The 12,924-nt window shown below is 37.7% G+C and overlaps 1 protein-coding gene across 1 annotated transcript in view; it reads left to right on the top strand.

The window, feature by feature from the left end:
- The first annotated feature begins 341 nt into the window (after positions 1–341).
- Positions 342–12,924, top strand: part of LOC103140006 (cAMP-specific 3',5'-cyclic phosphodiesterase 4B) — a 68,655-nt gene continuing 56,072 nt past the window's right edge. Inside the window, exons 1-2 of the mRNA XM_007554915.2 lie at positions 342–551; positions 5,435–5,496. The gene's annotated coding sequence lies outside the window, so the exon portion shown is untranslated. The remainder of the gene's footprint in view (positions 552–5,434; positions 5,497–12,924) is intronic.

Below are 12,924 nucleotides of genomic sequence, written 5' to 3'. Positions count from 1 at the left end.
CTTTCTTTTTTTTTATAACTATCACAGCATAATTTGCTTTGAAATTCTCATTAATGAAAATGAAATATTCTATTAGATTTTGCTACAATAAAATCACTGGGCTAGTTATTGTTATTCTTGAGGTAAGTGCAAAGAAAAATCAAAAATCTTTATTACAGTGTATAGACCGTAAACTGCAAGTGTCAGGAAGGTTTCCAGACAAAGAGCCGGTTGGCTGTTGCTTTCAAACAGACATATTCATTCCCTTCTGGGTGGAAATCTAATAGAATCAGGCTGGAGTGGAAGTGGGAGAGCGGCCGCACGGAGCGTGCGCACGATGACAAGCCATTGGTAAAAGGGGTTGTGAGGGGGATTTACGTGGTTGCCGTTAAAGCCAATCGATCTGCACGTGGAGTCGTGAAGGGGAACGAGCGCGAATGGGACAAATGGAACCTGATAAAAAGGGGCGCGTGCCTCGGTAGGCTCGCGGTGGGACGCACCGTGGAGCAGAGCGACAGCAGCTTTGTCGGAGGGAGGACACAAACCACCACCGATAAGAGGAAATTCATTCGGTAAAGCAGCTCTTAGAAATTTAAATATTTTTTGCCTCGCAGAGCTTTTTGTCGAACTTATTCTTATGAGTCAAATTATTGTGTTTTTTGTTTTTTTTCGGCCGCCAGCCTGGAGCTCACGCGACGTTTCTTTGAAGTTTTGACATATTTGGCATCTTCCTAAGTCTTATCCAGATAAGTCCTATTGTGAAAACGTTAGCATTATATACTTCCGTCATTTGATGCGCAGATAACACTTTTTACAGGAAACATCTTTTGAACCAGTCAATTACGAAGGTTTGTTGCGTTTCTAGTCTGCTGCCCTCCTTATCTTTGTTTCCACTTTGCGGTGAAAGCATCTCTCTTCCTTTCGACAGTTCCGTTTCATTGTGTGTCACGTTTCAAAGACTTTTCTTAACCAGCCGTAACATGATAATGACATGTTTTTTTTTAGATTGCAATCAAATGGAGTTAAATTTGAAGAGTGTCTGAGATATGTACTTAGGATCTAAGACAGGTAAAGAAGATGCAAAAAGAAACATTTGGGTCAGTGTTTAGCACAGTAAGGGAGGGGTTGGCCTGTTTGGTCTTTAAACTGTCTTCTGCCATTAGAGAATCAGTCAGTTTATTTACCAATGAGAGAACAGGCAAATGAGTTTAACCTAAAGGGCACGCTGATAGATAGCTTTAAGTAGGCTGTAAAATCAACATAGATTCCCTGAAGGGATTTAATGTATCTGCTTATAGAGTCAGCAGGAAAATCTTTGTTACTTTTTCTTTTAAGTGTTTGCTTGAAATATTTAAAACTTTGACAAACAATACAGCTTGTAACAAATAATTGAACAGCTGCTCTGTTGTGTAAGATTTTGAGGTAAAATGATACTATGTTGCAACTCTGTGTGAGTGGATGTGCAATTTTTAGGCTATGACATCATCTGGTTGGGGGGAATCTGCCCTATTTACTATAACATGCAGAAATATCAATCAGAGAGCGCAAATGGGGATTTACACCTAACTGATTATAGTGTTCATCTCATGTTCCTTATCCATTACAATCAATGTAAAAATCCAAAATAGTACACTCTCTTTCACTTGTAAAGTTTTACATGTCAGAGCATGATAAAAAAAAGTAATCTGATGTTTTTTCACCTAACCTCAAGAGTACAAAGTCAATTTCAGACTGTTATCATTCGTAAAACCACAATGGAAAGTAGATTTGTTCATGTCCAGTTCTCTTAAAGTCCCAAAATAGCATTTCACTATGGAATTTGACTGGACCATTTCTTAACATTCAGTTGTTTTCCGTGTTGGGTTTTTTTTGTGCCGTTCTACTATAGATTTGCCTCAATGTTTGAGAGTCAAGTTGTATTGTGGCAACTGGCTCATATAAAGATCACTCGTATAGAGTGAGCTACATTTACATTTTAGACCCTCAAATGCTTTGGTATTCAGAAAAGTTTGTGTTTGACTCAATAACTGCAGAGACCTCCAAACCTGTAGCTCTAAAGCAAGCCTGTCACCCTTTCACCACAATGCTTAAACGTTTCTAAGTGTTGCTTTTTTTTGCCAATATGCTTAATTTTGTATTATGTCTTTTGGCTTAAGCATCTTTACTTTATTCTCATCTGTCCAAGGAACATTATGCTGAAGATGGTTAATGATTCTTTCGGATGGAACTTTGACATCATGTTCTTTTTAAAAGGAAGAGGCTTTGGCAACTCTTAGTTTCTCCATCTTTTTGTCATTGTACTGCCATAGTAACCACTGGTGCCAACTCCTCAGCAAGGAAAGCAGCTACTGGTTATCTTAAAAGTCGCTAGATGACATCATTGCATAATTTGTTTATTTGATCATTTGTGATTCAGTAGAAGAAAGCAATGAACTTTTTGAAATTATTTACTAATGTCGGTTGAGTAATGTCAATATTCGCTCTGCCTGATATCAAATATCAAATTTAAGGGGCTTACCGCAGGCAAATATGGCAACAATGTTGCTAAGTTGGCAACAATGTTGGCAACAAGCTAAGTGAGACCGGTGCAAACTGATATTGCATTGTTGTGGCTTTGTCAGTTTCTCTGATTGCTACATGGTCTGATCTTTGGGCCAATTTGCTGTGATATCTGCACCTTGAGACATGGTGAAATATCTGAAGTGTTTTTTTACTTGGGAATATTTTTTTCTCAAAGTAGAATGATGGTCTTCAAGTTGTTCAAAAATAGTGCCATAGCCTGTTTATAAAAATGAATTGCTTCTGTTGTTCATGAAATCTATCAATTCATCAGTCATCCAGTTTATCGGTACCAGTTTCTTTAATTCCAGAAGATCAATAATCGGCCAATACTTACACATGAAGCCGATATTGTCGGCTTCACGTTCTTATCTACCTCAGAAAAGGTCGAAAAATCAGCCACTGTCCTTCTCTGTTCTGCCCTGAGAAAGGTTTGACTGTCGGACTGGCCCACCAAGTCACATCTGGACATTTGCAGCTAACAATATTCACCCCAGTGTTACCAACTCACCAACTTTCTTGCTACATTGAGCAACATTTCACACAAACATTTCGTATCGACCAGAATTGGAATTGACAGGTCAGGCTTTTTAAAGATTGGTGATTGGCCAGAAAACTGCAATCAGTGCACTAGCTAGAGTAGCATGCTGCTGTGTGAATGGGGCATACCCAGTAACTAAACCAACTATTGAATTACAATTTACTTTTCTATTTGAATTTCTTCAGAGTTTAATCAATACTAACAGTGGAATCTTTTTTTTTTTTTAGTTAATATTTAAACATTTGTCAGACTTGGTAAAGACCAGATCACTTACAGTATATCGTGTCCTCATGAAAACATTAAAAGTCGCCATACTCTCTTTTACCACAACCGTAAATAATAGAAGTAAAAGCAATGGGCAAACAAATTAGAGTTAGTAGTATTGTTTAGTTTCAGGACTGGTGATTCTTAAATGTCCAATCTCTCATTTGAAGGAGCTTCAGTTGAATTCACATTTCTATTAATCAACACAAGCCATTGATTCATGACTGGAAAATGATATCTCCCTCTCTTATGTAAATCAGATTTATAGACATTCTTCTCACAGATCTCGGCAACAGGTTGCAACTTTTACTCTCTTTCAAATTAGCTTTACACATCAGAAACTCAGCAGTATTTCACTTTAAGCCTGCCCCAGAGCTTTTGTGTGGTCTGTGTATGTTGGTGGGGTTGGTGGTGTGACCTCAACAGATCACTGTGCTTTTATTCTCAATGTGTGTTGAAACAACACCGCACATCCAGCTGCTTTTCAAAGCGCTTGCCAGACTGATGAGTCAGTGATTGGCTGCTTGGTGGCGTCAATGCTGATGTTATGCTGCCTTCTCGGTCAGGGACTGTTGATGCTTTTGACTTCCTGATGATGTGTACATGGCCTTTTGTTGTTTCAGACTGACTGTTTGTCAGTCCTGGGAGCCATGCTGTTCATTCAGCTAACAGTGAATACACAGAGCGTTCTGTCATGTTCTCTTGTTCGTGTGCTTCCTGTAACTGTCAGATGGAGACTGCTGAATTTGTACTGCAAATACGTCACATGCAACTGTTGATATTCTCCTCCCGGGGATCTTTTCCATCAAACTGGTTCCAGTGCTTACCTGGCGTTAGTGGGCTTTTTTCACTAATGTTTAAAATGAGACAAACCCCGACCTGAATACAGAAAACAAGAGCTATTGTAGTCCCCGTTTGCTGCTGGACCAAAGGAAAAATCTGCTTACGTCAGGAGTTACATAGGGGGCGGGCCCACTGGGAACAGCAGCCAATGAAAACATTGCTAAACACACTTGAGTTTAGCTTCGTATTTTAATGAGTGCTGTTAATCGAATAACAAAATGTAATCAGATTAATCATACTCTAGAGCTGTGATTAATCCCCCTGCTCAACTTTGTAAGCTTTAAGCGTTAAAAACAAAGTAAATTAAGTAAATTGGCTCAAAACAAATGTATTTATGTTCCAGGTTTTCATATTCAGGAAGGTTTAAAAGAAACCATTTTATTTCAGATGTTAATTTAGAAATGTTGGCTATAAAGTGGTTGCGGTTCGGTGGAAGAATAATTCACCGCAGTAATAAGTCAGCTACATACCAACTTGTTTTAATGCAAACTACTCTTGTGGTGTTTTTAAAAGCGAAATTTTCCCGCTGAGTGCACCACTTTCTCGCTTCACTCATCTTTTCACTTGTGTTTGCGACTTTGCATTAATGACTACAGTAGAAACCTCATGATGTGCTGCTTTAAATAAGATAAACCTCCATGTGAGATTAATCTGCATTATATAATAATAATGTGTTAAACATTTTAGATTAATCACATGCCTTAACATTGACAGCCCTAATTTTAGTGAAATTAGGGTTGTGTTATTAGCTTCCATTTTCCATCTATTTAGAGTTAGAAAGCATTGGTATTAAATTAAGGTGGAGATATTGAGTCAGATTCTGGCATAAACAATATTTGTTTTGTTAGATTGTTTCCACGCTCTACAACATTTCACAAAAACAAATAAATTACCGAGACATTCATGGTGACATAATGATGTGGCTCCAAATTGACTTTTGGGTGATGGAAAAGCAAACCAGTTCTTTTCCCGAACCACTTAAGAAGTATCTCTGGCACCAGCCTGTGTTAAGAACTGGAAGCTTTTTTGTGAAAAAGCCTGAATAAGATCACAGTATTACAGCCACTTTTGTTATAGCATTGTCATTTAATTAGTGGTTATTCTACTCATATTTTCATTCTCTGTGACAAGCATTTTTTTGTACTTCAGAAAGAAAATCTGGCTCATAGTGACGACGGAGTCTGTCAGCTATCTTGTTAAAACAATGTGATCTGTATCCTTGTAATATGTGTGTTTTCTGTCATTCAGGCCGGCAGTCTGCTCTCGCAAATTCAGCTTCAGCTTTCATCACTGAGACTACACCTTCATCTGTAAGTAAATTGACTGCATGGACCAAATGGACTGAACTTACATATACCGCCTTTCCAGTCATATTAGATGTGTGGATGGAGTGTGAAATTTTTGATGCTGCTAGGAATCGGCCAGCATGTTGAGCTCCAGTAAAATTTTCAGTGTCAAGTTGAAAAACAAAAAATGTGCTTTAAGATCTAATTGTTTTTAGTTGAAACAGAAGATCTAGACCAGTGGTTCTTAACCTGGGTTCGATCGAACCCCAGGGGTTCGGTGAGTCGGTCTCAGGGGTTCGGCGGAGCCTCTGCCGCGGAGGTAAAGACACACCTGTGTAAAGTCGTGATGACACCCCGCTTTGCCATCACTTAATGCAGAGGATCACGTTACATTGCTTAGCCAATCAGCGCTGCTGCAGAGGATCACGTTACATCGCTCAGCCAATCAGTGCTGCGGAGTGCTTCTGTACTTATCAGAAGGGTTCAGTGAAGGCGCATATGAAACTGGGGGGTTCGGTACCTCAAAAAAGGTTAAGAACCACTGATCTAGAATTACTGTTAAATGTGCTGCTAAGAAAAAATATAATTGTTTGTCGTGATAATCCTATCTGTGACATATATTTATTGTTAAAACAATTAGTTGTCGTTTTTAAGTAAACAAGCTTATTTCTCATAATGTACCTCTTGGCTGAAAGTGGGTACTTTTTGCTTTTGGCTGAATCTCAAATTGAAATCTATGCGGATTAGTTCGATTAATAATTACCTGACCTATAGGGAGAAATTATAAAGAACTGAATTTTCATTATAAGGTGGCTAATTTATCCTTTATTTTGAACAAGATAAAAACAAAGACATCTCAGAAAAGTCACATACGCAGTTATGATTCAACAGAACAGTGGGAATTCCACATTCATGATCCCAATAAACACACACTACTTGGACAGAGCATCAGAAGTGTACAACATTCACTTCAAAGGTGTGAATGTTGTACAAAATCCCAGCAGCTTTAGTCAGTAATTGAAACCTTTCTCTTTTAACTTCCCCATCATGACAGTTTTTCACCCAAACGACTACTACGCCTTCATTTTTTTATTTAATTTAACATTTTAACTAGTTCTAAATCACAACTTAAACTTAACCGACTAGCCAACTTCTGTCCTTCTAAATTATTTAGTATTTCTTAGTGTCTCTGGGAATGGTAAGTTTGTTTTGCTTGTATTCATAAAGTGCTGATAGATTTCCGCAGTGACGGTGCCTCATCAAATTTCCGCTAGGGCCATTGAGTTTGAATGTGGGCTCATATTTCTTTATTTTAAAAATGGCTTGGATCAAATTATTGGTTGGGTTGAGCAGAAACCATCACGCAGTGACTCACTTACTCCTACAGCTGCCATTTATGTGGCCCTCTTTCCTTTGTTGCAAAAAAGGTCCGGGATGAAATAATTATTTATCTGTGTCATTAAAATGTAGGTGAGGTAAAAATATGAGCACCTCATGAATCATGTGCAGCTTGGAGTATAGTGGAGGGCAGTAATTTATACAAAATGTTTTTACATAACAGATCTTTTCAGTTTATTTATAGCACCGGAACAACCACTTCAATGCAATTAAGCAGGCAGATTTAAAGTCAATTACATCTAATTTGAGCTTACTCATTAAACAATGCCGTCCAGTTCAAAACAGCTTTCTGTCTCAGGACCTTTTGTAAAGCTCGAAATGAGTTTGCCTCCGCAATTCTTGTTGCTAAGGCCAAGTTTGAATAATGAATAATGATTTTATTTGCAACTCTAACGTAACAAGCACATGTTGTGACTGCAGAACAGTCCCGGGACATTTGGCCCAGAAGGTCTGGTCTGGTCATGCTCTCTCTCTCTCTGGCCGTACAGTAGGGCAGTGAGCTCCCTGCATAGCGTCCATAGCGACGTCATCTTTCAGCTGCCACAAATCCATGTGTTGTTTCTCTCCCTCCTCGGCAAAACTCCTCTCAGTCCTTTAGGATCTGAACAGCTCATTTTTTTTGCGCAGAATGTAAACACACACGCAAACAGAAAGAGAAATATTTCCATTTTGGCCCAGTCTGTCTCGGTTAAGACTGACTGACAGCTACATGATAGAGTTTGTATAAATGCCATGTTCAAGAATTGTCACATCTAAATTACAGTTACATTCATTTCAGTGATTCTGTTCTCAGGAAAATACAATATTACATCGGGCCGACTAAAAAGGATTTTGTTACAGAAATGTTATACTGTGGTCCACATGATCATGGGGAAAACTGCTGAGTTGGCAGTGTTTCAGCATACGCTCATTGACACCATCCACAAGGAAGGTCACGCCACAAAGAAGGTCATTGTAAAAGTAGGGTTCACTAAGTGCTGTATCTCGACATGTTATAGGAAAACATGAGTGTAGACCTGTCATGACAAGCAATAAATCAATTAATTGCATGATAAATTAAAACAAGCTCAATAATTTCTATTTGCATGATTCATTATTTTACCAAAAACTGCAAAGCTCTTTTCAGAGGTGTCATGAATTTAAGTGGAAAAAATAAGCGAGATAGAGGATCCAGTGTCGGCTTTAGTCAAAAGTTAAGAATGCTGCTGTTGTTTTGGAATGACCTCAGGAATCAGGAATGTTGGTTAGCAAACCACTAATGCAACCGCAAGGTCACACGCACGCACGGACGCACGCACGCACGCACGCACGCACGCACACACACACACACACACACACACACACACACACAACGTCCTACAGAAAGTAATAGCTAGAATGTAAAGGGTTAAAAACAGACAGATATTAAAATTGATTTAGATCACTTTTCTGATGCACAGTGATCTAAAAGTAGCTGTGAAAGTAGCCTGAAAAGTCTCAACAAGCTGGAATATGTTTGGATATTCCTGTTTTCCCTTATTTAATCTCAGTCCAGCCCAGTCAGTGTAAAGACAGCTGCATAAAGTGCAACCATTGCTCTATGTGTAGGACATGCCTACACAAACAGTGTGGGATGGATGGATGGATAAGATTAGAAAGACCAAGCAGAGAAATCCTCCTGCTGCATTCCAGCAATGATACTCTGGACATGCATTTCTTAACCCTGGAAAATGATTTGAATGCATCATTTTTAACATTTATCCCTGGAATCATTGTGGGATATTAATTGATTCCGTCTTTACAGCCTTTTCTATTAGTAGTTATACATTGGCAGTTTTTGTGCTGAATAGGTGTGCCTCATTATTGTTTTATTGCTGTTTGCAAATATTAATACTTTCAACAGATTAAATTCTCATTTATTGTCCAGAATTGTGAACATAGAATAAAGGAAATGAATTTATTCTTATGTAAAAGTAGTTATATATTTGCAGTGGTGGAAAAGTCTGTGGGCCTCTCACAAAGAGCATCTGAGAGACCCAAAGTTAAATCTACCTCTAGTAGTTTAAAATGCATTTATTTAGGGATATGGAAATGATTTATATCCTTCTTAGTAATTGATGGGTAAGTCTTCATTGGTTTGAGTTAGTCAAACACCTCTTTAAAATTCCCACCATCATTTTGCTAGTTTCCACTATTATTTCCTAAGGATGCACCGATCCACATTTTTCACTTCGAATACTGATATCTGAGTTTCAGTATTGAATGCCACTGATTGAATACAGAAAAAACAGCTGACTTGGCTTAAAATGTTTCATTTTTTAAACACAGGCATAAATGTACTGAATTACAAATGTATTTTATACTTCTGCACCAGTACAACACACTTAAATACACCAATAGCTTCACAAACTTGGTCAAACATGTAAAAACTACACAACTTTCAATTGTTCAGTCAATACAATTAGAGTATAACAGCCATTGTAAAATAAATAATTAAAAAATGTAAACTTTGATACCTAATATCATGATATGGTATGCAGGCACTTTGTCTGCACTGATGAAGATTTATTCACCGCAACGTTTAGTATTTGGAGTCATTCAAATGATGAGGAAGTCTGATCTGTTTTCCGATCAATTCGGAATCAACTTTTAGACCTCTAGGAAGCGCTCTTAGGCTCTATGTCAGAGGTCTCCAACTCCAGTCAAATCAAAGGGCTAAATTACCTTAAATTACTAAATTACCAGTGCAACACGAAAGCAGTTTAGCATTGTATATAGTGTTTTCATGGTGTTAAAAAATAAGTGATAAAATATTTAAGCACTGTACATCAGTTCTGTCAAAACCTCACAAACACAAATACTGCACTTAAGAGCAAAAAAGCAACAACAAAAAAAATCAACAACAAAAAAACCCTATTATAGTTATTGACTAGGCAACTTCAGGACACCAATTAAATGAAGTAGTGCATTTTAATTTATTGCTGGTCTAGTTAAACCCAAACTGGAAAACATAGTAAAAATAGAAATCCCAACAATGCATTAAGCCAAGCCAAGGACAAATTGAGTTTATCGTCACAATAAATCAAAATAGTTGCTGTTCCTAAGGTTACACTCCGATTCTAACAGAAGTTGTTGCTGTCTACAGCCACCGTGTCTTGTGATCTATTGTACTTACTTCCCAATTTAGCAGTGAAACAGGAAGGGAGTTTATGAAGGTACATACAGAATAAAAATCTGCGTTTCACTCAGAGGAGTGGTGATTGGTAAGTTGGATCAGTTTTATTATTCTGTCATTTATCTTTGATATAATCTTCTCTTTTTTCATTTTTAAATTGTATCTTGTAAATCGTTTTTATGTTGTGTGTGTCAAGAGGATCTGCCATGATTGTGACACACACTGCTTGTTGAAAGACCTTACCGCTGGATGTGAGTGAATTTTGATGTTATAACACTGACATACAGAATGTCTTTTATGATGACCACAGAGGTCCCTTTGTTTGGGTATTTGGGCCTTTAAAATGTATGACAATGATTAACTCACCCTGCACAGATCTCCATTGTATAGTTGTGCTATGTGACAGATTCATGAGTTAGTTGGGTACATTCTGTGTCTGCAGTCTACCCTGTTTACATACGTTTTATTTAATTCTTAATTTGTCATATTAGACATACATTTTGACATCCTATCATTGAAACAAAGTTTGGGTCAGATATTTAGACATCAATTCCATGTAGCTTCTGACTGAATAAGTGTAAATATGTACAGATTAACGGGAGTTAATCTAATGTACTCTGGCTAACTGGACAAAATTTATTTGATTGTACATTAGATAAACTGATCTGTCTGTGCACTGTCTGACAATAAATCAGGCTTTTAGTGTTTTATCTCCATTAGGATTGACACAAAACAATAATTAGAGAAATTTGGTTTGATGAAACTACAATTTAAGGGTTTGGCCATATTGACCAGTGTTATATTTGAAGGAAAAAGGGTAAAAGTGCTAGAGCACCATCCCAACTGTACAGGGTAGACTCATGCCATGAGGAATATTTACAGCAAAAAAGGACTGATGTACTTGATCATGAACATTATGTGGAAATGTTGAAACATCTCACAACATCACTCAGGTAGATGAAGCCACGGGGGATTAAATGGGACTTCCAAATGGAAAATGATCCTAATTAGTTACGAAGTTGCCAAAGAACAGCATAGTCGATTTTTTAGAGTGTCCATTAAAGCCCTTATGCCAGTGACATGGAAAATTTGTGTGCAGAGCTCTGTGTGTGTGTGTGTGTGTGCGTGTGTGTGTGTGTGTGTGTGTGTGTGTGTGTGTGTATGATTGCAAGGCAGCCTACAAACCTGACTTAGTTATACAGGCCAGGAAGAATTGGATAGAATTCAATCAAACTGATGTCAGAAGTTTATAGAAGGAAGTTTAAAAGGTAACTCTAAATATTATGAAAATCTCTGTCAACTTCTGAAATTAAAGACAATTGTTAAATTATGTAAAAAAAAAAAGTTTAGTCTTACTAATTGACAATCAGTGAATTTACATTTTATTGTACTTTAAGAACGTTAATTATTGAGCCTCCACTGCTGAGTGGAATATGTAACAAAATGAGTTCCAGTTAATTGTTTTTGCATTGTCCTTGAGATGTAAATTGTGCAGAACATCTCAGTTTCCTGTTCATGAGTTGAAGCTCTGGCACAATAAGTCCTAATGTACAGTTAAACATTCAAATCCTTTGCAGCAGGAACTAATCACCGTACAGCTGCAGCCAGTCATCAGGGAGGGGGATTTTGCAGAGGAAGCAAAGATGACAAGTCATTTCAACTATATCCCTAAAAAACAGCAAACCTTTATATACTGGAGTCAGAATGCAGTCACTTTCTCAGGCTAAACTGTCCACATTCATTGCAGAGCTAATGGCGGAGTCTTAGCAATTTCTCTTCAGGTCACCTTTAATTGGATTATTAGAAATAAATTAGAGATAATATTGATCACAGTGGCATAGCAAGCTTTTCAAAAGTAGGGATATGAGTTAACTGCGAAGGGAAATATATCACATGCACATGCCACAATGTCCAAGTGTATTCTCTTGTATTTTTCTTAAATCCTGCAGTTTTGCTTTGTAATTTCTGCCACTTCCTGGAGTATTTTTGACATGTCGGTTTTGTTTTCATCCAAGGAATATGCTTTGAGTTGTGAACACAGTTGTTTGTGTTTCTACAAAGTGCTTTGCGTATGTAACAAATATTTCATGTTTTTGTTTGGTCCTGAGGGTCAGGAACAGACTCTCAACACCACAAATTATTGTTTGCTTACATAGACATATGCGCTCACACCACACACTAAGATGGGTCACACAAACACGCCACATAAGTGTTTTTTTTGTTTTGTTTTTTTTTTAAGTAAAACTGCAAAAGTGGAGGTGTTAAAACACCCACATGGTTTTCGATGTTTTAAGCACATTAACATTACTAAAAGCAAGAAAGAGTTTAAGAAATATCAATGTTTTCACTGGTTGTTTCCATGACAGAAAGTGGTTCCTTCCTTTGACCAATCAAAGAGATGGAGCTGAGGTAGCATCTGCTTCTATGAGAGATAAATTAGATTTTATTTCTCAGTTCTTACAAAAATGAAGAGATTTCTGGGTGAGACCAAACAGAAGGGAGTTGCAATAGTCCAGGCGTGATGTCACAAGACAGTGAACAAGAATAGCAGCGGAATGGGAAGAAAGGGAGGGGCGAAGACGGTTGATGTTGCGTAGATGAAAATAAGCTGAGCGGGTAATATTGTTAATATGAGACTGGAAAGAAAGAGTGCTGTCAAGAATAACACCCAGACTCTTTACCTGAGGGGAGGGGGAAACAGAACAGTTATCAATTTCAAGACTAAAGTTTTTGATTTTGGCCAGATTAGATTTAGTACCAATGAGAAGGACCTCCGTTTTATCACTATTAAGCTTAAGTAGATTAGAGGAGAACCAGGATTTAATTTCAGTCAAGCAGTCAGTAAGCGAGGATGGTGGAAGGTTGGAGGAGGGCTTACTGGAAACATAAAGCTGGGTGTC

Source organism: Poecilia formosa, unplaced genomic scaffold (genome assembly GCF_000485575.1).
Source record: "Poecilia formosa unplaced genomic scaffold, Poecilia_formosa-5.1.2 Scaffold67, whole genome shotgun sequence".
NCBI classification, from domain to species: Eukaryota; Metazoa; Chordata; class Actinopteri; order Cyprinodontiformes; family Poeciliidae; genus Poecilia; species Poecilia formosa.
This window is presented reverse-complemented; position numbering and strand designations above follow the sequence as displayed.